General features: G+C 36.6%; 1 protein-coding gene and 1 non-coding gene across 2 annotated transcripts in view; one reads left to right on the top strand and one right to left on the bottom strand.

Annotated features, from left to right (window-relative positions):
- Nucleotides 1-26,946, bottom strand: part of LOC143303051 (mannosyl-oligosaccharide alpha-1,2-mannosidase IA-like) — a 170,474-nt gene that overhangs the window by 104,315 nt on the left and 39,213 nt on the right. The window lies entirely within an intron of this gene.
- On the top strand, nucleotides 78-148 carry TRNAG-GCC (transfer RNA glycine (anticodon GCC)). The gene has a single exon. It is a non-coding gene; the product is annotated as a tRNA-Gly (tRNA).

Raw genomic sequence — 26,946 nt, 5'->3', positions numbered from 1 at the left:
TGTACAAAATATAGGTTATATCTCATAGTCTATACAAACTTCAGTAATAAAGTTTTATTAAAAAGAACCCTTCACAAGCATCGGTGGTTTAGTGGTAGAATGCTCGCCTGCCACGCGGGCGGCCCGGGTTCGATTCCCGGCCGATGCAATATGGAATTATTTTTGCATTCTTCTCATTGAAACAACCCTAATACTTAACCTATTTCAACTAATTTTTCGTATCTAATGAAAACGATTTTCCGAGTGAAATATAATAGAATTGTAGCAAAAGCATTACTTTTTACTGTTTCCAATACCTTCTTTCATTCCTTAAATATATAAATCAATGGCAATTGCTATAATATTTTACCCATATTTTCATAGTTCAACACAATTTTTGTATTACACAAATTATTCTATGAAATTTATACGCGTGGCTTAACAGATGATTGATCAATGAAAAATGAATATGGACAGATTGTACATTTCAACGAAATGGTATGGAATAGTAAGTAGCCGGCATTATAATAAAACAAAAATCTCCGGGGGAAAAGATAGAAAGAGAATGATAAATTTATGAATGCCCGACAGTAAGGTAGCCACATCTGGCGAAAACCAGAGGAAAATCCCACGTTCGATACGCTCCTACGGTAATACCGCAGAACATATGCTACGGATACGAATATGTTTTATACATTGCATGCTCGATTCTATGTGACTTTAAAAATTTCACCAAAAACGTCCGGACAAAAAAATTGTTGCAACCCGAGAAACTCGAAATTTCTTATCACAGACGTCTTCCACAGAATCAAAGAAAATTCACGTTCGATCGCATTCATTTTTGTACAGCCAGAATATTACATCAAAATTAATATAACACACTTAAAGTATGAAAATTTTTTAATTTCTGTTTATATTCATTGTTTATTTGTAAATTCGTTTCTTTAATATCTCATAAATGAAGGAGCTTTTCTACTGTATAACTAATTCAATTCATTATAATAACGCATATAAATCCTAACAGTTTCATATATTTATTAATCAAAATATATTTATAAAAATGTATTTATAAAAATCTCGGAATTTACAAGAGAGTTCTATATCTAGATACGAATCTTGTTACGTTTCCTGCAATTAACTCGTTTCTGGAAAAAGCACACATGTACTATTTTTCTACCGAGTCCCTCAAACGATCTTCCAGCTTAAAAATTACGAAACTACAAATAATCTTCGTCACACCAAAAATTAACGAATATGCATCAGAATCCTAAATTACAAACAAGTTTCCACAACTACACCACATCCATGATATCGGTTGCACTAAATATCACAAGCCACTATCCACCAATCCTTAAACCAACATGCCTAAACTTTGTCAAACAGTAGTCACCAATGTTCAACCATGTATTCAGAGACCTAAACTTCGACCTATTTGTTCAACGGGCCAAAACATTACGGCACTTTCCAACTCTGTGAAACGTTCGCCAAGCGATCGTCAATGGAAACGCAATTGCACGAACGAGACCGCGACAAATATTTGCACATTTGTGCGTGACGAGGATCAGCGTGGTTCGCGCTTTATTGTACGCATACCGCGAAGAGGAAACGGCCAGATCGGCCATAAGGCGGCGTTTTAGCGTGACACGATTTGCCACGGCGTAATCAGCCGTGGAACCGGTCGAACACACGCGAACAACGCGACGAACCACGATCCAATGCTTTACTCGCGAGTGTTTTTTCAAGCTTTCACCCTCTAACCGCGCCTTTTAATCTCGCGACACGTGTCGTCAGACGTCAGGTTACTTTTGTCGCTGACGATTGTAAAGTGAGAAATTATGTGTATTTGTGATGTATTAAAAATATGGAGATTTGGGAATTTCAGACTCTTAGGACAAATTTTTAATTATCAGATTAATGATCGACAATTCTAGGTTTAAAGAGTTTCTTTTGGAATACGGAAATTTGCTATGTTTTTTTTCATTACAGTTGACACCATATCTAACAATAATTTCTTTCATACTAACTTCTATATAATATAGTGATGTTAAGTAGGATAATCTGTATACAGATAAACGCAATAAACAGGATACAGAGTGTCGTTTATAAGAAAACGAGTGAGTTTATAAGAAATTTAAGATAAAGAATATCCGAGATATTAGTATTACTGTAATTTTAGACATTGCTATGTTTTTTTTCATTACAGTTGACGCCATATCTAACAATAATTTCTTTCATACTAACTTCTATATAATATAGTGATGCTAAGTAGGATAATCTGTATACAGATAAACGCAATAAACAGGATACAGAGTGTCGTTTATAAGAAAACGAGTGAGTTTATAAAAAATTTAAGATAAAGAATATCCGAGATATTAGTATTACTGTAATTTTAGACATTAGAACGAGTATAATGTTTAGATAGCTTCGAGTAATTACATTGGTACGTATTCGTCATGTAATTTGCTTCCTTCATATCATTTATCTTATTTAAAACATATTTTCGATACGATACGCATACAAAATCATACATTGCACAAACATCCACTATCTCCTAACTAACCCATTCTCAAAAGAGACATAATTCTTGCCAACTATTTTAATCTCTTCTAATCTGTACCACTTGATATACCGTTTTATATTCGACATTTCAGATTACGATTTTCGTACATCCATAGCAAGGTAGATCTTTTTACATGTTCGATCAATCGCCAAAAGAGACTTCGAAGGATATTGCGTAAGTTCTCACCCGTTTAATAACATTCTAAGATGAATAGTAAGCGTACGACTGGCTTTGTAAGTCGCGGATCACCGTGTAACAAGGTTTGCCTTATGAATAAGTGATTGTTCGTTGCGAAAAGGTCGCATGAAGTTCCTTTCTGATATTAAATTCGCGGAGACGGAACGGTTAACTCGACGATTACGCGATAATGAGAATGCGAAACGCTCGATAAGATTCATTCTGTGCAGGCAAAAACGGTCTTCCGTGATTAAATCGATCTTTTTATTGGCCTGGATGGTCGATGCCCTACATCTCGTAATTCTCTTAAAACGGACACTTCAGCTGCTCGAGTACTGCTTATCGGAGTATAATAAATACTTGAACGAAATTGATTATGAAACATGCAGGTGCGGTTAAAGAGCGAAACAGTTTTGTCGAAGGTAGATTATTGGTAAATCCATAATTTTCGTAATATTTGATACTCTCGGAAATCGAAGTTCCATTAACATAGTTTTGTGTGAAATATGAGAAGACCTTTTTGTCCGTAACAAAAATATTCATGAAGAATTAATTAACTCGAGGACAAAGTTAATTATCACGATTTAAAAAAATTTTTTAATTTTAGTACAAGAACATATGATCGGTTTTTAATTTCTCAAAGAAACAAAACGATGAACATTGATGAAATTTGACTTCTACGTAGTTCGACCGACTAACTATATTATCAGTAAAGTATAGTTTCCATTGGTACGGTTATTGAGAAATGGAAATATTTCTAACTTTAATTTGAAGTCGTATATTCAATATTGAAATATGGTAAATATTTGCAGCGTGAGAATTGAGTACAAAACAGATATATATATAGATAACCACTAACTGTTTTAAAGGCCAATTCAATTAGCAGATCCTTCGGCAATGCTCACTGAATCGAAACGAAACAAGAAAATCTGGTTTCGTTTCCTTTGTTTTTGCTATCAGTCTAATTATGAGCAATCCAGACCTTGTTTCAATGAGCATATAATGGTACACGATCATTTATCTGTCAGCATTTTTAGCTTTACGTTGAAATATACAATATTTCGTAAATTAGAAATACGTGTATCTTTAGTTTTCACTTGAATACGAAAGTAGTTCCACTTTAGTTTTACTTTGTTCGCAGTTCACAATTTGCAGAGCACAGTTCTTTACTTGTTTTCAAAGTAAAAGTCTCCAAACTCTGTTTCTAATAATCCAAATATAAATTTATAAATCCAGGCATATAAATTTATAGATCCAGATTTTAATAGCATGATGATTGAGATTAAAAGCGAATTTAGTAAATAGAATAGTCGTCTTCCTGTTTCCACTAATTTCATTCAACATTAAATACACAATTCATCGCAAAAACAATCGTAACAACGTGAAAAATACAATTTGCTCGTTATCGAGAAAGAAAGCTTCAGATAAGCCAATTTTTATGAAAAATCAGAAGAAAACTTGCTTGACGCAGGAAATCTTATGAGAGCACGATATCTTGAGGACGCGTCTATTTCAGAAAAGGTAACAATGCAACGTGTACCGGGTATGGAAGAATCGTAACGTCCACTCGAAGCAACCACTCACGAAACCGGTAATTCCGTAATCCACTTGGTGAGTTGCGACTCTTCAGGCTTGGATATCATCGGCCTACTTTCCAACAGCATCCAGAGAGCCACGTAAATCATTGTGGTCGAACGTATAAACTGTTCCTTGAGCCAAGTGTTGCCAAAGACCAATGTAGCAGTGTTGGAGATTGAGAAATACGTAGATCAATTAGGTTTTGTAATACTTTGGAGGATAACTTGTCAATGCTCAACGGAACTTGTAGTAATTCGTTTAAGGAAAAGCGAGTTTAGAATTTCTTCGTTAAAAATTTATCGAAAGAAAAGAGGTTACTATTTTCGAATGTATCGATGTCACCAGCGTATCAAGATAACTGAAAGCGAAGTTTTGTCATTTCCATGTTGTATCTCGACCCCTCGTAACTATGTCACTATCTTTTAGGTCTGTGTTCGAAATGCATTGACAAAGACGAGGTCAGAGCAAACAAACCGTAAACGAGTTTCGAGAGGACGAATCGTCTATGGCGAGGAAACCACTTCAGTTTCAGCTGGCGCTAATCGCAGGATTATATTTTACAGCGGCGTCAGCCTGTGTCATATGCACATTTGCATCTTTATTGTCACAACGTTCGTGCTGATGACAACGTTCGCGGCGAACAATAGACGGCGAGATCCACCAATCTTTCTTTCTTCGAATCATTACTTCCGCGTGATAATCGCGCTCGTACAATGGCAAGAAAAGTGTAACAAAATTTTCTGATCGCTAATTTTTTGTATCGCTGTAGATGCAAATTATCTTAGTAAGATACTGAGGTTTATACATATAACGTATAAGATTCTTATTTAATGATCCGTATAATTAGATAAGATCTCATCGAAGATACCAAGAGAAAGTAGAAAACAAAAAAAAAAATTAATAACTAGTAAAATTTCAAGATCTGTCTTCGTCTAATATTAGATACTCTGACATAAGGCAATTTATCCAGACATAATATAAAATCTAAAAAATACCGATGTGATCCCGATACTGCCTGAACAAAATATAAACGAAATGCATATTGATCAAATTCGACTTGCTTAACACATATGCTTACACTATGGGATCTATTTTACAAGTCATAATCACGGCGAAACCGCAAAGCAACGAAAATACAAAAGACAGACCGCGTCTTTGATTTCTCTAGGCGTAAAGGATTATATTAAGTAATTAATTTTGATGGTAATTAAATTCATCTGTAATTACAAAATTCAATTATCCTAGGGCGATCCCGTCGGTATATCGGCGTTTACAAAAGCCAGGGAACAACGAGTGACCTGTGCACGCAGATCAAAGGAAACCGAAATGTGTTAGTTTATGAGCCGGTCACGGGATGCAGCCACAAGAGATGCAACAGAGCGCGTTACTTTGCATAAAGCCTGTATACCGGCTCGCATACGCATTTGCATCTTTATCATCGTATCATTTGCAAACAGCGGCCGCATTTCTAGTTGATGTCGATGTTTCATGACTTGTTGACAGAGAAATACGAGACTATGTCGCGTTCGTTTTCAACGATATTTTTCATTCGTTTCACATCACTTTTCTGTTCCCTACGCGCCCGTTCAAAAGTATCAAGACACTTATGGAAAAATAAAATACACCTAAAAGAATTATTACTTTCTCTGGAAATGCCATATATTTAATATTATAAGGGAACTCTCATCGATTATGTACGATAAAATTATATCATTTTATGCACAGTTGCTTACGAAAATATTCGATCATTTATAGAAACCTTTTATGAATATATTACGCGTGTGAAATATTTCGAAATTTCATTAACACTATGACGAGATTTATTATCACAATTACATTGGTAAAGTTTTTCCACAATGTTTAGACTGTAAATTGTAAGAGTGAACAAATAATTTTTCATTAGCTTAGCTTTTGCATGTCTTTGTGGAACATTCCAAATTTTAATTTTACATGGATACAAAATTCAGACTGATCAATTATTTCTCTGACAATTTCGATTAATAATCGTGTTTCTTTACAAGACAAGTAGATGTCTTAATACTTGTGAACGGGAGCGTGTACGTTCTTCTTTATCGGGAATGAGAGGATGGGTGATAAAGGTTGGAAGATATTTTTATAAGTACTTTCTCGAGGGTCTTCTTCTTTTTCTATTAGCCAATTCTGGAGGGAAACAAGCAACAGTACTTGGCCCGGTATTTTCATGCACAAGGAACGTACTTTACGTTGTACGAAGCACCACTCGAGACAACCCATGACCCGAGTGCCACCCCCTTGCGTTCTACAGTCGCTTTTAAGGCCCCTGAAAACCTTCAGTCACGATGAAAATGTCGGAAGAAAGGGCAAAGCTCTGCGCGAGAAAGAACTCGCGACACATGAGAACGTACAGAAAGTAAGTGTTCACATGAGAAAATGGAAAATTTTTTGGTATCGTGTTACGTGTTTCTAAGTTTGTAATAGTACGGTGAAACTTTCGTCACGTTAGATGTTCCAGAGTTTTATGTCTGGATTTTAAGATGGAGAATTTAAAAAAACTGCAAACTAATTTTCAAATGCACAAAATTTATTTACTCTGTGCAAATTTTCAAACGTTCACATTTTTATATTTCAACACTTTTAAATGTCCAATCTTCCAAATTTTCAGATTTTTTTCACTTTGAAATATTTAGGATTACCTTTTCGAATCTTCATATCTGTCGATTTTAAATATTAAACATTTTTAAGCTTTCAAACTCGCAAACTCTCAAACGTTCAAACTTTCAACACTTCACGAACTCACAAATTTTACAATTTCCAAATATTTTCGGAACTTTTAACTTACCGATTTTCAAAGGCAGTCCAATTTTAAATAATTAAAATTACACGCGTGTAAAATTGCAGAGCTCCTACTTCGTACAATGCTACGCTGATGTAATTATCCTGCGAATCTACACAATTTCTATTTCTATTACTTATCTTGCTAATAACTCTTCCCTGCGAATTATATTATTATATTAAATTACACGTGAAACCCAGTAAATTTACAATAAAATTTCATACGTTTCCCATTGCCTTCCAACACTTCTCCGTATAATATATCCCAGGATGCATTTATCTTTTAATATCTTTGCGTGGACGTGGTTTGAAAATTTCCTTTAGTCTGAGGCTTGAAGCACATAGCTACACACGTATAAATATGTACGTATACTACGTTTCGAGCCAACTAAATGTGTGCGTGTCACAAGTTTCAAAAGCAATCATCATTTTGCAATAACGAATTCCAAGTAAAACTGCGTCGCTAATTGCAACGAAAGGCCAAGTATCACGAGCACAGAGAAACAGAAAGAGAGGAAAAGAAGGTAAAAAGAAAAGAAGGCAAAGAAATTGGTGAAATTCGGAGAAACGGCTGGATGTGCAAGCACTATAATTTCCTGAGGACGAAATCCAGGAGGAGACCGCAAAAACGAGCAGTCGAGGGGAAGAGGATCGAACGACGACGTTTCGAGTGATCGTGCGCTACATTCACTGAAGAAATCCTTGGAAAAAAGGAAGACGCGAGGCGTCCTTTATCTCGGTCGATTCGTTTTATCGGCGTCGTTCAGTCGAGCCGGATGATGAGTTTTCCTTTATTTGTTTTCATCCAGTAAGCGAAAGACACACTTTCCCGTTTCGTCGTTTACCGGAAATGTTCCTCAGGGACCTGTCCCACGAAACTGTACCAAACTCAAGCCTACACATTCGTTTCAGTCATCGTCGGCATATAGAAATTTGTCCATGCTTTTACGTACTTTTCAGACTTTATGGCAACATTGTCGGAGAACGAGGAAGCGATAAATGAAGGAATTGTCGCGAGACTGTCTCAAATTTAAGACTAGCTTTTTCGGTTTTAAACGTCATCAGTAACCAAAAATTCTGTCTATGCTATGCTTCTAGAAACTTTTCAATTTTCATGGAAAAATTGTTGGAGAATGAGGAAGTGGTTGTTGAAGGTTTCGTCGATGCATTATGTTTGGACAGGCAAGGCAGAAAAATGGGAATTTAGGAAATTGTTACTGAAAATCGTAGAGAAATTAATAATAGGATTGCGAAGCATAATAGAGATATTTTAAATTAAAGCAAAATTCAAATTATTGAGGACTACTAATTACAAACGAGAAAATAGGTAAGAGAAGAAAGATGACACGAGATCAAAAGCTATTCCGATCGAGAAGTTTCCAGCGAGTAATCGCGGAAGTCTCCTTAAGAAATGAGAATGAAACCTACACAGACCAACGAGTAGAGCGTAATTATCTCGTTAATTAACACTAACTTAAAAAAGAAAACTTAATTAGTTCAAGAGAATTCGTCGTGAAAGCGAGGAAACTGCTCTGACCGATTGATCCGACAAACCTGTTCACCTTATTTGAACAAGGATCGACCGATTGGAATTCGACAAATACGGCAACAAGGAAAATGCGGCTGCTCGTGATTAAATATAAAATGCAAAAAAGCAAGCAAGATTTTTGTTACATAAACTACAGTCGTTAATTTCTCATATGTCGCAAGAAAATAAATTCATTTTTCTTATGAAATTCATCTTTTCAAAAAATTAAACGGAGAAGTTCAAACATTAAAATAAATAAATAGATCAAATATTTAAATTACAATAAATTTTAATAAATTTAACGGAACCGAAATGGAATCGATTGTTTGATAAATCTGTTCGATTCGTTAAATATTAAATATTTATTAAATATATTTGTTTAATAAATATATTCGCGAGTACAAAAAGAAGCGTGTAAAATGGTTGATTCAATATCTGATATTTACCATCTACGAAGAAATTTGCCCACCATCACAGCAATGAAACGCCGTGCTCGGGGGATAATACTAAGTTTCCGCTCACGAATTGCATGCAGATTATGCAACGATATTCCAGCCAGTATCATTATTCGTCTACGCATCCAATGGAGGCGAGTAATAAACTTCGAACTTTAAATCCGCTTACGTAATAACGTTGCACAGGCAAGAACAAACTGCTTCAATTACCGCATATTTCCTTATAGAAAAATTATAATCCCGAATACGTTAACCGTAGATACTTGATGTTTCGATTTTACGCATTAAAATTATTCTAACATGGCTTTAATATAGATATTATGGTTTAACATGTGAATTTTCGATTTCCAATAGGAAGAAAGCTCTCAATTTTTAAACGATCTACAGAAATAAAAATATTTATATTAAAAAGAAAAAGATTTAGAAAAATGCTACAATTTAGCGTAATTTTATATATATGAAAATTTCATTTTCAGTTTGTCAAATTTAATATTAAATAACATTAAAACACGTAGCTTAAAATGTTTAAATGTAAACAGCATTCACTGTCATACGTATGTCGTGCACGTTATAACTCACGTCCCGCTTGTCACATGCATATGATGTAAATACTCAAATATTCGTTATAAAATTACCACACGAGAGTAAAAGTTTTGTAAAACACTGCTATAAATAATCAAATTTATTATTGTAATTTCTAAACCTATTATGATTATACTACGAACTTTTGTTGTCGAGAGTAGAAGAAGAAACTTGTGCAAAATATTAAAACAGGTTAAATTAATTAGCACCTTTTCGACAAATTACCAATAATTCTTCTTGTTCCTAAAACATCTTTGTTTAACAAGTAGCTTAAGAATTTTTCGGAGTTAATTTACTTATTTATGAATTTATTTTAAGATAGTCCCATTAACAATAAAATCATTAGCGACCAAAAATATCAATTTTTGATTACATGTTTACCAACCTGAATAATACTTAGTTACTTACATGGAACCGACTAGATTTGTCCGTTTAAAAAACTCCAATGTATTACGAATGCTGAATCATTCAGACTTCATGTCGACTTCGACGTTGTAACTATTTTTTTCACATGAAAATTTGTAACAATTCAGTAAAATATGCTGTACGATAATAGGTGATCCATAAGATTGGCAATAAGGAGGTGGTTGTTTTGTTATTAGATGTTCATGGATTAGTTTAGAGCGGCCGGACCTTAGCACAGTACTGCGGTGTATTTCTACGAATCTTTCACACGCAAAGAAGACGTAAGAAGATGTATAAAATCGCGCAGAGCAGAAGAAACTTGGTAAAATCTGCAACGATAAGGTGTCGAAACTTCATTTTTCGATCCTCTGCGAGAGCCAGCTTGCGTCTGCTCCTTCTTCCTATGCAAATGCCGAAGAAATCAGCGAGGCGTGAGCGAAGGAAAAAGAAAAGTGAACTGGCCGTGACATTGCAACGAAAGCATCGAACATGGGCTAAGATATCTCGTATGCGCCGTCTGTAATTCGTTTTGGCCTTTCCATTCGCGGTCAAGTCGGCCAGCGATGCGTAAAATTAGACTGCTCGCTGGAGACATCGACTGATACCGATCCTAAGATTTCCCACGTGACACTGACTCGTGATAGGCTTGCTACTTGCCGCGAATTTCTTTATTCACTACAGCAACACCTGATCATAAGTTGCCGTGAACGCGTGTATTGGCTGGCTTTAATTGAAGCAAATCGAGGATAAGCGGTTCAGAATTTCCATACGCGAGTCAGGAGGTTAATTAAATCGATTGTGAGTGTTCGTGACAGTACTGTCTCTGCTCCAAGAATCATCTAATTGTGTCACACGGACTCAACAAGACCCGATATGTTTAAAGACGTTTCAAAGTAAAGTTTAAATCAAATTGGCGGAGATCTTCTAATTCGTATTTCAAGTCGTAAAAGATTTTACGACATTTTTTCGGTCCCAAAGCCTTCAGAAATTATAATCTCGAATTAAAAGTTTCAAATATTTGCAAAATTCCGAAACCTTCAAGTTTGAACATTTTTAAAGTTCTAAGTTTGTAAATCTTCAAAATCTTGAAATTTAAAAACCATAAGGAAGGATTATGTTTCTTATTCTGCAAGATGCGAAACATTAATTAATAGTTTATAAGACATATTATTAATTTCTTTTTGATCTTTTTATCCGTTTCGATTACTATTCAATAGATTTGGGTGCACTTTAATCCTCTTGCAATTCTTTTAAACCTTTGATTTTCTTTAACGCTCTTCTAATTCTTTAGATTCTTTCAGCTCTTTTGAACTTCTTTCAAAGTATATCTCAATCTTCCCCAGCATCTTTTAATTTCTCTTTTACCTCCCATCAGTTCCTTTTAACGTTTCAAAATCTTTCTTCTATCTGCTTCAATATTTTCCAATCCTGCACGTTTTTCTTCAATATTTCTCACTATTTTTTGACTATCCATCTTCTTTGATCTTTACCGTTCCTCTCGAATCACCTTCAAACTGCTCCAACAATATTTCTCAGCGCTTTTTAATCTTCTTTATCTATCTATAATACTTTTCACCATTTTTTAAGCCCTAGAAGCCTCCATCTTTAATTTCAAGCAGGTTTAATTTTTATAACTCGTCTTATAAATCCCATTCAATCTTCCTCACGCCTTTTTAATCCTTTCAAAGTTCTTTAATCTGTATCAACTTAATCTTTCTTTTGGGCTGGAATTTTCCACATGGTACAACTTTTATTTACAAGACACAAATAGTATATATTTAACAGCTACATGAAAACTTCGATTTCAATATTTTTAAATAATTTCTCAAATAACATTCTTTATTCGTACTTTAATAACTCTCTAAGATTCTCTAAATATTTTTCAATCAATTTTTACGATTTCGACTTGAAGTTTTAAACTTACATAGATTCGAATTTCTTATTTTCCGAATCTCTAAAATTTCAAATGCTCAATGTTTACAATTTTTCAATTCGAGCGCTCAAACTTCGATTTCGGTATCTTCGATCTTCCAATGTTTATTTCCTAATAATTCTCTATGAATATAATTCTTGCGGTCGATCCTCGTGAATTTAGATTTCGGATCGGTATTTCCTATTTCGCGAAATGAACGTGGCGAACTCGAGGTCAGTGCATCGCTTTAATTAAGGCTCTCGTATCAGTCCGTCCATTTGCGTGCAATTTTCTCCGAGATAAGATAAGGAAATGAATTTCGGTGGCCTCAAGAACTTTCTCCACGCTTGTGCTTCTTGCAATTACAAGCGTAAAAGCTTTTAATGATCGAATCTCGAGTCACGTTGAATTCTCTCGAATTAGAGAGACCGATTTTCGTCAGATTACACATTATACACGTGCATATAGCGCGACAAATTATACGAGAATCAAGATATACTTATGTAATTCGATTGTCTGTCTGGGAAGCTTGCGGCTAATTCCATTCGCTTCGATTGCTATTAATAATTTCATCGAAATGCCTTTGATCAAATGATAATTCATTGTTTATGAGAATGTTGTTACCACAAGCTTTAGAAAGTCAGATATTATTCACGTATTATAGCATCGTTGATACACCCAATAATCTATTTTCAGTGAAAGATATATAAGCACAGGTTTGGCTTGATTGATTGACTGATAGTTTGATTAATATAAATAGAAACACAAGTACATCGCGACTGAATGGTTTCGATTAAACAATTGAATTTAAAAATTAAATAGAACGCTAATATAAATATTAGAGTAGTACTTTTTGGTTCAGAAAAGTATAATTTGTAATCAATTTTAGTTACTGTGATTGTAATTTTTATCAAACAGTTACTTTTTAAAGATCAAATTATAATTAAATAAAATGAAGATTAAATTTTGGATTATAATACCATAATATGTACTTCGTGTTTCTGGAGAGGATATTTTGAAGAGAATATGAAAGAGTTATGTTTAAACGTGCATACAATAGCTTGCTCGTATTTAATTCTAGTAATGAATATTCGTGGTGTTTCCAGTGATTTTAAATATTGACATTCAACGAAATGAAGTTGTAGAAACGAAGTAATAATACATAGGTTTGGTTTCAGTAATTCAATTTCTTCGAAATTATACATAAACTCGCTTCAATTTACACCTGCTATCTCAAATCAAACTTCGTACACCTGTCTCGGCTGAGGTTATTTAAGTAATTTTATCCATTGAATCGGAAATTAAATTGTATATTTGCATCTTTTCATGGGACACGTTCTATTACATTTATAAATTCGATGCATGAAATTTTCCTTGGAATAGATTTACACGAAAGAAATTCTATACAGTTTTACTAGAATTTAAGAATAGAAATGATTTTTATAACTAAATTTATATTATGTATATCCATAAATAAATTGGAATTTTATTAAAAAACGCATCAACGTACCTTTCATTTACGTTTCTAATATAAGAATTTTCTGGTATTTTTTGCTTGAAACACTTAATATCATAGGTTATTCCTTGAAATAACGTTGAAACGTACTATCAAGCACTTGGATCAGTATTTGTCGTTGATTAGTATATTCCGACAATTTCCGCACGCATACGACATAAGCGTCCCGAATCGGTAAACGCGAGTCCAGGATTTTTCTTACGACAGTTTCGCCGCAGGGGAATGATCCTGCGTTTCCTCGAACTTCGTAACCATTTATTACTTGGAAATCGAGTATCGTGCGCGTAATTATTTCCACTTTATTGTCGTCGACTCCCAATCATAACATGCTAATGCGACAAAAGCTAGTGCATAAATGACATCTATCATTCCTTATTGCTTTAAGATACAATTTAGATAACCGTTTTACATCTCAATATTTTATTAAATTCTGTGTTTGTAATTACGATATTTGTAATTACGGTTGAATTCAGAAAATTCTGTTAATTCACATATTGCGTATTAAAGGTAACAAAAAAGACTATGTTTAGAAAAAAAAAGTCATAATATAATGATAAAATCTAACGTCCGGTTGAATTTAGAAATCACAATTTCTATCAATAAATTTTCTTTTAATAATAAAATACTCTTGTTTAATTTATGTCTCAAGCAACGTGTCACAATGTGGCAAAACCTTTCCACAGCCAGAATAGTCCAACGACTCGCTTAAAAATGTCTATGTTCATTTTCTTTCATTTTTTCATACTTAACTATGATAAAGTCTAACGTTCGGTTGAATATACAAATCATAATTTCTATCAATAAATTTTCTTTTAATAATAAAATACTCTTGTTTAATTTATATCCCCAGCAACGTGTCACAATGTGGCAAAACCTTTCCAAAGCTAAAATGGTCCTACGACTTGCTTAAACATTTCTACGTTTATTTTCTTTTATTTTTTCATACCTAAGTGTCTCAATGGTATGGACCGAGGCGTATACACCATGAAGCGGTGCAACATAAGGACAGTTCGAAACAACCGAGAGTCCAACGCCACATTATAGAAGTTCGCGACATTCTTCAAACATTCTCTCGTCGAGGCAGCACGGCTACGAATCCCCAGTCTTTGGTATCCGACAAATGTAACGCCCGGCTAAAAACATAGTTTGGCGTTTCTTATTCACCCCCGTTCCTCTTTCTCTTCCTCTGATCTTCTGATCCCTGGTGTTCGTATACAGTTGCGAGCAAATTCCACCGGAGTCGTTTTCGCGAACTCTGCACCATCTGCTAATGGCATCCAGGTACGACATGTTACACAAACTCGTATACACAGGTATTTCTATCAAATACTCTGTTTAATTGCTTACACTTTTTTTAACTGACGATTGATAAGGCGAGGTATATGAAAATAATTTTTATAGCATTTATTGTATTACAAATTTTTGTGCAAATTCATATGTCTGAAAATGTAATTAAACAAGTAAAATTTCGACAGAAAAATTGTTTTATATACCAAGTATTACGAAAAGAATTATAACTTCGTAACTAACAGTGTGTATGAACCATAATATGCACCACCATAACTCAGAATTTGTAAGTTTCTGAACAGTTTCATTTATTTCTGTGATGAGATGACCATTAACCCATTCAAAGAAAGCAGGTGAATTTATTGGAACGAATTTGAGCAATTGCGGTTGACCAGTGTTTCAATTTCTTTAATTAGATTGACTGAGAATATTTTAATTCGTTGTAAGCAGAGAGCCAATTGAGTGGATGTGTAGCGTTTCGCGATTACCGCAGGGTGGCGTTAGTTGGATCTAGTTTCGGGATGAATAAAGGGGTTAATCACAGAGAATTATGAGGTGAATTTTGGTACAAATTATAGAACGCATGGTAAATGGGTAATCCTTGAATCAAGTTGTTTCGAAAGGATTATGTACTGGCCGAGAAATAATAGAAGCTCATCTACTTGGAACTTGGTTGTAGTGTGTGTTCCAGGGATAGCCATCGCAAAAAGAAAGTTTTACGTGCTAGTAATTTATCTTTGGTTTCAAGTTGATTCATGTTGTTGCATTTTTGGAGACAATCACTGTTTAAATAACGATCGTTTTATACATTCTATACAATCGAGATAAGTAGTAGAAACAGGAAAATAATATAAACAATTTGAATCTCGTGTTTTCTAGGATCATTTTCATTGACCATTTCACTGAATAATTATAAAAGATATAGTTATATTTGACCATATTTTATTTAAATATTTTTCAAGGATCTAGAATAAAAGTTACGATAAAAAAACAACGATTATAAGAAAAAATATTCTAATACTCCAAAAACAGTATCTACGTCTTACTTATCTGGATCTTATCACGATTAACACCACTAACACCGAAGATTAATTCCACTCTTCGTTACTCGTGTAATCTATCACATCTTGACCACCATCAAACCGTACTTTTAAAAGGTGGTCGAACAACGCGCCTTACATGCGCGCACCACACCCCATTACCCTCACCTTACACCGTGTCTCCTATCCCAGCCGTGTAAACTATCGCAAAGAATCCTGCTGACTGATCTTATCCCGCCAACGCAGCAGCCGAACATCAAAAAGACGATCGAACAAGTCCCTCGACACGGCGCGAACCAAGAAGAACGGAACGTTAAGACAGAAACAATTTCGAGCTACAAAGAGTCGAATGACCGTCGAACCTGGAATAGCCAGGGATCCAGAATCGTTGCGAGAGGGGGCCAAAAGGATAGCAAGAAGCGCAACAATGCAGCAGAGAAGCGTTCGTAAAAGCGACAGGAAGGTGGACAGACATCGAGAGTCCAGTACAGGTAATTATCTGAAGTTCCAGGTTTAATAGACGCCCGGTATTTCGGATTGGTCCTAATGACGGTGTTTACTGAATTTATATCGTCGTGCCATCGCTTAGGTCTCAAATTACCCCCCGGTCGGATTATTCTTCCCTCTCTTTCCAGTCACAGTCTTCGTGTTTTGTCTGTCCTTCTTCGCTCGGTTTTCGAGGTTATCCTTTTTCGCCGTGTCGTCGAGCCTCTTTTCCCCTTGATGTATGTTCAATTATCTGTCCACGTGGTCGTAGATGCTTGGAAACTGGCAGAGCTCGGCGGTACACGGTTCGGGTCAGACAAGACAGAGAAAGACATTTATTATCCTGGCTCTCCGGCAGACGGTCCAATAGGAATCTTAAAAAGGATCATCCCGAAAGGATCGCGATGATATGCGTTTTGGACAGCTAGGCCGGCATGCGACCGCTGGAAAAACGCGCGCGACCGGAACAAAGGGGGTAAGAGAAATAAGCGCGCATAAGAAGACGCGGGTCGAAAGACGGGGTAGAGATCGGGGGACAAGCGGCCAAGCACAAGCGGACTTTGTTAGTGGAATTTTAACAGCATCAACCGAACGCTGAACCATGGGCTACTAAGGTTTTTGTGTGTGGTTAAGGTGGTTATGGATGGAAGGGGGTTCACAGGGGGTGAACAGGGTGGATCTGGGAGACTGGGAAATTTGTGGTGAAATTCTTTAATAGATTTGTTTAGATCTTTACGTATACTTTGTCGATGGTGGATTTGCAAAAATTTAGGAAAGTGATGAAATTGTTTAGTACGTTTATTTGCATCTTTGAATACCAATAGTTTTTAATTGTGAAAGTTATAATAGGGGGAGATTCTTTAGATATAAGGTTTCGATTTTGCAGCTTTATTTTCGTACGTAGAACAGAATTACTTTCTAAAGGAACCCGTTGGTTCTTCTTAATATCTTTGGTGCACGTTGTAAGACCGTAAAACTCTTTCAGTTTTCAGTTATCTTTTAAATAACTTCGATCGAAATCTAAATGGGAAATCTGAAAATTCTAAAAGTCTCCCACTGATATACGAAACAATGACATAACGAATCAAACAACCAATCAATCATTGAAAACCTATGACCTGGCAATTGGAAGCAATTACTCGGGCATTAAACTCGCATTATCCATTCTCCCACGCAAAACAGAAGCATTCTTCTCCCATAAACCTACTCGTTGGAAATCACCATATGGAAATGGTTTCCGGGGGCAATTTTCATTCCCCTGGTGGCAGGTTAGACCCTCCTATCTGTCGAATCGAATCTATCGAAGTTGCCGAATGGCTGAATGCTCGCGTCGTTCAATCTTGCCAAGACCGATAAACAGGGATCGCCGCGAAACGAAACGTGGAAACTCGACGAAACTCGTTTCTCCGTGCTCGCGAATTGCAAGAATCGCGGTGATACCCCCAACCACGATAAGGAACAGTACTCGTCTTCCTTCTCTTTTTTATAGCTTGTACGATATAGCACGCGGCAGACGATCTTACTTGCTGCATCCTGATACGCTCACGGAGAGAATAAAAGTAAGAGCAATAGCCCATTCGAGAGACGATATTACCGTCACCGTGAGAGCTCGATGGATAAGCATAAATTTCCTAGCCGACAATACAATCGGACGAATTACGGACCGATTCTCGAAAATAGATTCGACGTCTCACTGGAAAACATAATCGGATACGTTCGCTGAGCGGTCCAATAGATAAAAATGAAAATGTTTCGCTATAATGGGGCTTTGCGCGAATGTCGATCTTCTTTGGCCAACTGCTATTTTTCGAAGGGTTGCGTATATCTGCTCGACTTGAGGAAAAAGCAGAGTAATTTTTTAAATGGATCGTTTCTTGTGCAAGATGGAAATGTTATTCAATAAGAACCATTCACAAACCAAAGTGGTTGACTTCAGTTTCTCAACTTTTGCCAATTCAATGCCAAAGCACTTGTGCGATTGATGCTTATCTTATACCATAATTATCTACTTTTAATTTTGTCGAATGCAAATTGAATTGAAAAATGAAAACAGATTATTTTCTACAATAACAGAAACATCTTATGTAATTTATTCGATGATGTGATAATATAAAATCCAAATACAGGAATTTACTGAAGGATTTTTATTTCCTTCTTGAATAATTTCTTTCGTAAAACCTCGATCTGCATGAAACTTTCACCTTGCAGTATCAAAGTGGTAACGAAACGATTGTCATAACTGCTGGTACGATCCTGTTTACACTCAGTATAGTTGAAACCTAATCAAACATTATTTCTTAATATTAAAGAAAATAACGTATTTTCCTACCTTCACAGAAAGATTCTTTCGAAATTACTCGTCAGTCACTGGTAAGGTGATTTCCAACACACGCATAAGCAGAATATATTGCGTGCTTAGCCAGCACATTCAAACCATTGGATCAAAGAATGTTTTAGGACGAAGGAACAATGTATTTGCCGCTTATATCCACTTCCTTTTCTCTTTCTCTATTTGCGTCTGCATCAGACCTTGCTATCTTCTGAATTAAATTCACCGGAAACACTATTCGGTACCGTCGCGTCGTTTCAACGGCAGCGATAAACAGAAATCGCGAAAAAACGAAAGAAACGTTTCCATCGTTTGCGATGTCGGTCCCGAGAAGATCAGAGGAGGAGAGAGACGATAAGAGACACTTCATACTTGACGCCTAGCAATAGTAGGAAAAATAGTGCAGAAAAAATGAGAGCAATGTTCCATTCGGGGGAAATCGCCGCGCTATTACGAGTTGAATAGTTAAATATAAATTGCAAAGTTTTCCGAAAAAACATTTTGTCCAATGGGCTTTTTATTCAAAAACTTTCTCAGCTGTCTCCACAAAATATTTTTTCCTTAAAAATCTTTTAGAAAAAATAGGGCTTTAATGTGAAACAGATAATTGAAATTCTTCGTGCTTGTACTTTGGCTTCGAGTCATTGTTGGTATGATACAGAGGCGGATAGTCTGACAGCGATGCTCGTAGGGATAGCTATGATCAATGATCTACCGTCATCGGTCGTGATCTTTCGTTGTTTCTGAGTGAATTATTATTAGCTCCTTTTTACGATTGATTCTTGGTAGATACATGGAATGATTGTAAGCAGGATCATACATGGTATAAATTAATTTTATTTTATCCTGGCTTTGGTTTGAAATGGATTGTGTTATAAAGTATTATTGAATTATATCGCAATCCTTTCTACTACGAAGTTCCTTCTATACAATTGATCAGTAATTTCAGTATTCCTGTATCGTGAAGCTTTCTGAAAAATTAAATTGTTACGTCTTGAATGAAGATTTTATTTAAAATTCCACACACTCTTCGTTTATTCATATATTAATTACATTTAATATACATAAAATTCCTCACGAAGTCCGAGCAAGCCTCGCATCAACCACAAATGAATTAACAAAAATAGCAATTTGCACAGAAAATATCAGCAAATCCGATACCGCTAAAATAACAAATCGATATTTTCTCGTAAAATAGATCAAATCGTTGAACCTATTCTGTTCGTGTCGCCGGTAATCCAAAGGCGGCGTCGAAATGTTAATACACCCAGCGAAGAACATTATCCATGTGCAGAGAGAAAAACGGGCTAGGCACGAGTAAGCGTCCTCGTATCCAACCAAGGGATCGCGGTACACAAAGGCCGACCGAAGGATCTGTTCTCCGGCTTTGTTGGAATCCCGTGAAAGGGAGGCATCGTGTCAAGGGTGAGAGAACGAGCGGACCACGACGACACCGCGCGGTCATCGTGGTCACAGACAAGATCCGCAGGAAGTCTCTGGTTGTCACGAGTGAATCCCAGGAAAACGATCCGCGTGTGTAAACTGCTCTCGGTGGTTGGATGGGCTATGGCGGGCGATTCCCCCTTACCAATGGGGAAGGAAGAAGGATCTAGTAATTAACGAAGCTGTTGCGATTGCAATCTAGCGCACGAATCGCCTCAGGCAGAAGACAAGCCGCGGAGAAGCAGCCAGAGAGAAGAGGAAAGTGAGAACGAGAGAGGCCTGGCGCCGCATGCCACGAATATTAATGTGGCGTCCCTCATTGTCCTCGAGTTCTCTTTTTAGCCGGTCTCTATATCCTTTTCTAGCGATCATCCTGCCACTGACCCGCTTCCATCCTCCCTCGTCACACTTTCGAAGCCACCAATAACGATCTCGCGTATTTTTGTTTGCTTCTTTCTTTCTTTATCGAACCTGTACACCAGACTGCTTATTAACGGTTTCAATTCTTCAGAAACGAAAGTGGGATTGCAATCGAGGTGCTTGAAGAGGGAAGATAGAGATCTGGGTGTGTTTCAATTGCCATCGAATTATGACTGTGAACCATTGTCATCGACAGGAAGATCATTCAAAACGATTGACCTACATTAACAGTGATACCGTTCGGTTTTTAAAGGGATGGTTTGGTGAGGCATGGAATTAGGAATGCTAAATGGAAACGATATAGCGCGGTCGTAAATTGGCTTTAATCTTCTAAGCATAATTTCTAAATCGTTCCTTTCGATGAAAAGAAATGGCAAAGCTAAATATAATATTATCAATGGAACATATGTCATCAGTTATTGACGACATCCGTGACGACGTCATCCTCATTGACGCGTCACACAGTATGTATCTTGTAGAAGTAATTTGAATCTTGGATTGCAAAATTATTCGTACATTAGTGTTAATTTACGTACCACTTATGTAATCTTCTCGTAATAAATCAGTGTATGGAAATAAGTGATTTATTTTTCGAGAATTGCATATTAATCGCGTACCAATATAATAAAATAGAGAAATTGGTACAAAGTGGAGTTGATCAATTTTGCTTTTGGTAGGCTCATTTATTACATTATGTACATGATTTGACATTCGGAAGCGTGCGACCATGCTATGTCGTATCCACCTACAGTATCCTTCTTCCTGTTCACAGAGAGAATATCCTACTTTATTCGGTGAAAACCGAAGATAGAAATTAGTGGATGTATTCGTACAGGAGATGCAAGAGAGAAACGATCTTTCATAAGCGCAGAGGGGATATTAACAATTCTAATGAAAATTTACTTGTTGAACAACGTACACCTATCAAACATCTGTCCAGCCTGCGCAACAGATAACACAGGGAATTAATGGTTAACGGAACACAGCGGCACGATGAAAAAGAGTTATCGCGAGCGATTCTCAGTCGACATATCCAACGCGTTAAAGACAGAAGAGCGCGGCGTCCCGAATATTAATGCGACATTCCGCCATTGTTAACGAGTACTCGGGCCCTTGTTTCGCGACGTTGATATATGTCCCGCGCGATCTAGACAATAGCCTACTTCTCCGCACCTCGTCATTACCTCCTTGCGATGCGGCAACCGGTGCTACGCTGCGGCGTGAAATAAACGTCAAGCCAGAGATTGGTATTCTTACGACAGGATAGGTATAATCCTTCGAGAAGCAGAATCAAAAAAGGAGTATTTCTTAATCAATTAGAATTTTGAAGAATCGGACAGTCCTAAAAAGAAGAGACATTTGTCGATATATTTTGAATCAATCACGAGATGATCGATATAATTTCTTGCAAAGTTTGTAGAGTTTCAGAGACACATACCAGGATGGAATATAATCGTTTTAACAAAAACAATTAGAAAATAGATAATTCATAATCGTATAAAATTCTGAAGAATTTGACAATTCTGAGAGAAATGACGATTATCTACATTCTAGATTTGTATTCGATCGTTATAAGATGATCAAATTTTCTCGCCAGAAGCAATCAAATTTCGGAGATACACGCCAAAGTAGAATAGGTTTAATCGTTTAATTAGTAGAAGAAGAATTAGGAAATAAATATCTCTTCGTTATTTAGAATTCTAGAGAATCGAATAGTTCTAGAAGAAGATACAGTCTTTGTCGTTAAGTCTCAATATATTTTGAACTCAGTCACGAGATAATCAAATTTTCCTTACAAAGTATACATTTTCAGAGAAATGGATAAATGTCCGCCGTCCAGTCACCACAGCTTGCTATACATAACGCAATTACGTGCCCAAAATCCATTTATTTCACGAAAAAAGGACTTGAAACTACCTGCATCGAACGATAAATACGCGACTAACCGAACAGGGAATTCCTCCATTATCTCCGGAAACCGCGTTACCTACCGCATCGTCGTCAGAATCTCTACACTTCCCTTGAATGCACCGATCGGACAGGTTTCTCTCGCGCGGCGAGCCAGCGTCGAACAGGTGTTGTTTCCACGCAGAAAAAAGCCGCTGGGATAAAAACAAAAAGTGGATACACGTCGAAGAGACCGTCTCTCGTCCTTTCCACGATTCCTTTTCGACCTGCCAGTTGAAAAAGAAACGACGGAGCTGTCTGTACAGATGAGGAGAATGAACTCACGCGTGCATGTATGTATATCGTTAGTTACTAATGGACGTCCTTTTAGAATCGCGACGATTCTAAGTTGAATGCGTCGAGACGCGTGCAGTGCCACTTCGTCGCACTTCCGAGCACTTCTGGGTGCCTTGCACCGGCCGGATTAACGAGTTCCACCGGACTATTCCGACCTCTTGAACTCTTCTTTCGTTTACCTGGTACACAAACGTAATGACGTGCTGCGCGGCCTTTGACTGCTGATTTCGTGCCATGTGCATGGGAAAACGTCTTTCATGCTCCCTAATAAAGTGGTGGACGCGATTCCGGACCAGGTTACGACTCGGGTACAGAAACGGGTGGCTCCTTCGTGTATACTGTGCTCCTATGGAACTTCGTGCCTGTACTTTGTAATTCCACGTAATGCGGCATATTTTTATTTTTATTTTCAACTTTTGCTACCTGACTGCGCTGCGGGATGAATGCACGATTTCTTTGAGACCCACCGAATGGAACTTCGTAACGTAATTTAGTTAGACATGTTTGAAAACTGATTTCCTTTGTGTTTGACGATTTTTTATTACCAAGTTCTTTGTGTGCTAGAGATATGCAGTTTGAATGCGTGCAAGTAGTCTAGTATTATGTATACCGGAGGTGAATAAGGGCTGATTAGTTCGGTCTCATTGAATATACCTATTTTCTGTTATTATGGTCGAAGGTTCACTTGGTAATAAATCAGAATTTGGTATTTCGATTGCTGCTCCCGTGATATGTGCGATACAGGAAGATTCGTCGCCTTTCAAGTGGCAGATATTGTGACTGGTTGAGCCTTACGTTGAATGTAATCAGAAAAGTCATCAATCTAGTGAATGCGCAATTGCTCCTATGCATCTTGTGGACAAAGGTTTTATAATTCTGCTTACGGTTTTGATTTCCTTCAGATTTTTCAAATTATCGTTACTCTAGGTAAATACAATTACCATTTCGTTAAATATAATTACCATAAAGAAAGTAAAATACGCATAACGTTACTACAAACCGATATTTTATTAAAAATACCAACCCTTGGAAAAATTGATAAAATTTCGATACTATATTCATTTCTTTAACTGTGTGTCACTTCTCCCGTACTTGCTCTATGTTTTTAGGAATACTTTTTATAATCGTCGTTTGATATAAAAACAATACTAGCATTTTTACACTTAAAGTAAGGAAAACGAATGATTTTATCTCTCTTTTTATAGAATTTTTGTGTTAAGAGCAGCACTAGTCTTTTATCGCTCAAAAAGGAGGGGAAGATTTTTCAAGCACGTACGATAGAATAGTACAATTAATCCGCCGGGAAGATCATAACCATCTGGAGCAGCGATTATGGACTCTCGAGAAAATTCTTTTTATTGAGTGTTAAGGGAAAACGTGATTGGAATCTGCACCAAAATTTAGTTGGCTCGTGTTTGTTGAAGACAACGCATTCCATTTAATTATTCGAAAACGTTGTTTAAAATTACCAATATTACACACTATATTACAGTAATTTTTACAGTGATTTTATTTTCTACGATTGTTCCAATCCCATCACCATTCGCGAGGTACTGTTTTGAAGTAAGCACCAACTCTATATCATTTTATCCAACAGTTTGAAAATACTTTTCAAATATAGAAAATTATCAATATTCTAATTGCAGATCATATTGCGTTGCGTTTGCACCAAAAATACCTTGCTCTGAAAAATTATTTTTTTCTTTCTTTACAAGACACGATTGTGAAAAATCTAGCAGTTTGGGCAGACACCCTTTAAATTCTCGAAGACACCAATATTCTATTACACCCACGGTTTTACACCAAGAGTATAGTTTGTAAAATTATTCTGATCCTCTTATCGTTCGCGAGACACGGTTAAGAATTTAACGGTAAATCGCGTTGCGCTAGCTACACGGCGAATCCGGGCGAGTTCTCATTAAAATTTATGTAGAACTCGGCCGAGAAGAGTCGCGTTATTAAGGCGGAAATAACGTCGTCGAGGAAATTTATTGTAATCGTGTAAGGAGGCGAGGACATCGTCGGGGAAATACGTTGAACGTCCCGCGGAAACTACCTTCTCCTCGAAACTTCTTTCCCGATCCGGCCACGGAGTCACGTACCGGAAAAATGGCTTAATCCCAGAAGTCCTCTCACCTAGTTCCATGTCTCTGACGGCCTGTGCTCCCGACATGTGCTCGTCCCTTGCATTCTCCTATCCTGTCGGTCCCGAATATTGGACGACCCGTGACCTTTGACCCTCCACTTTTCGCTCACATAGTAGTTAGAGTAATCGGAATTCGAAGGGAATTGTAGGCTGATCGATCTGCATTGGAATTGAGGCGGTTTCATTTGAATTATTCGCCAAGTGGTAGAACTTGTAGTTCAGCCAATTGACACGCGCAATTATAACATAACACGAAATAACTTACAATACAAGATAGTTGCAGAAAATATTGTGGAAGTAAACGATGCATTCTAGAACATTTGTTCGAACACGTATACGTGTCTTTTCCCATGAATTGCATTAAGACGACAACGTCGTCTGTACCATTCTTTTATTAAAATAAGAAATACGTTAAAGATCAAATATTAGAAGGACAAGCATAATTTGAGAATACCTATGCAAATACATAGATCTTTGTGACAGAAAAAATCATAAGTAGAGACTGAAGAAATATTTTTCCTTTTGGAAAATTCTAATTATTTAACCAATACACCAAGCAGTCATAATTTCTCAAGGAAATTAGTTGTGCTTCTACGAATAGTAAATAGGATTTGCAAACAACACAGGATGGGAACAATACCGTTTCCCGTAATACCGCTCTCGGGTCCTGAAGAAACCGTAAATCAGAGGAAAAACTCGCAGTTCGCTGCGCACGGCAGGGAAAAACCAGAACGCTGAGCGTCGCGTTTCCTTTTTCTATCCGGCTGGGGCAAGAAGGAAGACAAGTAACCGGTAATAACATCGGGACAGCATAATAATTCTTGCAAGCGAGCTGCGACAGAAGCGACGACCAGCCGGGAAGTATCTCTCGCGCGGACGAACCTCTGGGGCCAAAAGGGAAAGGAAAGAGGGTTCACCGCGGCAAAAGAAAAAACTTTTGCTCGGCTACGATGCAAACAATGCCTCCCCGTAGTTTATCTTCGCTGGTCCGCGTCACGAGCTCGAAGCGTCCGTCTTTTTCGACGTCGCCCCGCGATGAACCGCGCGGTTCCCCTTAGCGCCAAAGGACATTTTTAAACGATACTTGTCCCTCGACCCTTTTTTCCTCTCGCAAGGATTAAACAAACCATTTGAGCTCGATGCACACTGAAGGGGTTGAGCCTCAAGTATGGATTGTCTTTTATGGTACTTGTCAATATCGGTAAGAGTGCTATGAGTACGTTTGTGGTTTGGATCTCTTTTTCGTTTCTTTGTGGAGATTATGTATATATATAATTTTAGTGTAGTAGCAATTTTGGGGGGTAGTGGATACGATATTTATGTAGTGTATATTGTTCTTTCTATATCGTTGAGGTATAAGAATGATATATTTAAATTCTGAATTCTTATAATTCTGAAAGTATAGCCAATGATAAGAAAAATATATTATATAATAGATATAATAATTCTTAGTATATATGTATAAAATGAAAAAGAAAGTAAATAATTCTTAAACGTGTTATAAAATAGCTATCAGATTTGTTGAACACTAATTAATGTCTTAACAATAGTAACCTATTATAATAGTAAAATCGAATGTCTTAACAACATTGGAAATGAGATTCAAACTATGCTGAAATATCTATAGTATTAATAAATTGAATTAATAAACTAATCTAGATTGAATTAGGAGCTAATGTACCTACAAATAAAAGAACTTTGTGTATCTATTTAAACTGTAGAACGTGGATTACTTCACTCTGTTTTATCTAGAGACGAATATAAAATGAATAGGAATATGTACTAACTTCTATAGAGCGCTATAAAAGCATTGTAGTCGTCCTAGAAGCGAAGCACATTGTTAAAATGAAGTTTAAAGTGTAAACTATCAAACAAACAATACAACAGTGCAGCAATATAACAGCATAATAACTATAAAATTATTTATCTGTCTTTCTATAGCACGCTCTATTTCGAAGAAAGCTCTAGTGTAACTTCATGTTCGTGACTTGCGTTATCTCTGTTCACGTGCAACACGTTTTACCCGTAAAATTTAACCATTTGACGCA

The sequence above is a fragment of the Bombus vancouverensis genome, chromosome 8 (genome assembly GCF_051014615.1).
Source record: "Bombus vancouverensis nearcticus chromosome 8, iyBomVanc1_principal, whole genome shotgun sequence".
In the NCBI taxonomy this organism is placed as follows: Eukaryota; Metazoa; Arthropoda; class Insecta; order Hymenoptera; family Apidae; genus Bombus; species Bombus vancouverensis.
Note: the sequence above shows the minus strand (reverse complement) of the source record. Positions and strands in the feature narration are given on the sequence as shown.